Source organism: Aristolochia californica, unplaced genomic scaffold (genome assembly GCF_029961685.1).
Source record: "Aristolochia californica isolate CCGP_79_NKW_82.1479 unplaced genomic scaffold, dmAriCali1.0.hap1 SCAF_9, whole genome shotgun sequence".
Taxonomy (NCBI): Eukaryota; Viridiplantae; Streptophyta; class Magnoliopsida; order Piperales; family Aristolochiaceae; genus Aristolochia; species Aristolochia californica.
In genome coordinates, this window is record NW_027182290.1 from 7,349,828 (window position 1) to 7,351,065 (window position 1,238).

Sequence of the window (1,238 nt, forward strand, 5' to 3'; positions counted from 1 at the left end):
AAAATCAAACATGGACAATGGCATCGCTCCCAAAAGGTAAAAGACCGGTTGGTTGCAGATGGTTTTTTTCAGTGAAACACAACCCAGATGGGTTGGTTGCTGGCCTTACAGCACGCCTGGTTGCAAAAGGTTATACTTAGTGCTATGAGATAGATTATGAAGAGACTTTCTCTCCAGTTGAAAAACTGAAGTCGGCATCCTTTTTATTGCTGCTAACTCATCTTGGCCAGTATATCAGCTCGATGTAAAAATGCATTTTTAAATGGTGATATATGCGAAGAAATTTATATGGTCCAACCACCAGGATATGTGGTTGAGGGGGGAGTCCATCTGCCAATTAAAGAAATCTTTATATGGGCTTAAATAGTCCCCTCGGGCTTGGTTTGATAAATTCAGTCAAGTGCTTCTACGATTTGGCTTTCATAGGAACTCGGTTGATCACTCAGTATATGTTAAAGATACTATTAAAGGGAAGATATTATTGGCCGTGTATGTTGATGATATTATCTTGACTGGAAATGATGCTCATAGTATACAAGAAGTGAAGAATATGATATGTAAAGAGTTCAAGACTAAAGATTTGGGTAAACTCAAATATTTTCTGGGTATAGAGTCCTTCAGTCAAATCATGGAATAGTATTGTCTCAAAGAAAATACGTCTTGAATCTTCTTGAAGAAACAGGAATGAAGGGTTGTAGACCAGTTGATACAACTATGGATGCGAATGAAAATTTGTGTGCCACAACTAGAGAAGATGTTGACACTGGAAAATATCAAAGACTTGTGGGAAAATTGATCTATCTCACGGGAAACAGGCCAGATATATCATATGCTGTGAGTGTGGTAAGCCAATTCATGCACAAACCACAAATTACTCACTGGCAAGCGTTGGAGAGAATACTACGATACTTAAAAGGTTCTCCAGGAAGAGGATTGCTATATAAACAACATGGTCACTTCAATATAGAAGGCTTCTCAGATGCAGATTGGGCTAGATCACCCAATGATAGAAAATCTACATCTGGGTATTGTACCCTTGTTGGGGGAAACTTGGTCACATGGAAAAACAAAAAGCAAAACGTGGTTATAAGATCTAGTGCTAAAGCAGAATACCGAGCTATACCCCACACTGTAAGTGAACTTTTATGGATAAAGACGCTTCTTACTGAATTGGGATTTTATAAAAGGAGGTTCTATGGGACTACATTGTGATAATCAAGTAGCTATGCACATTACGT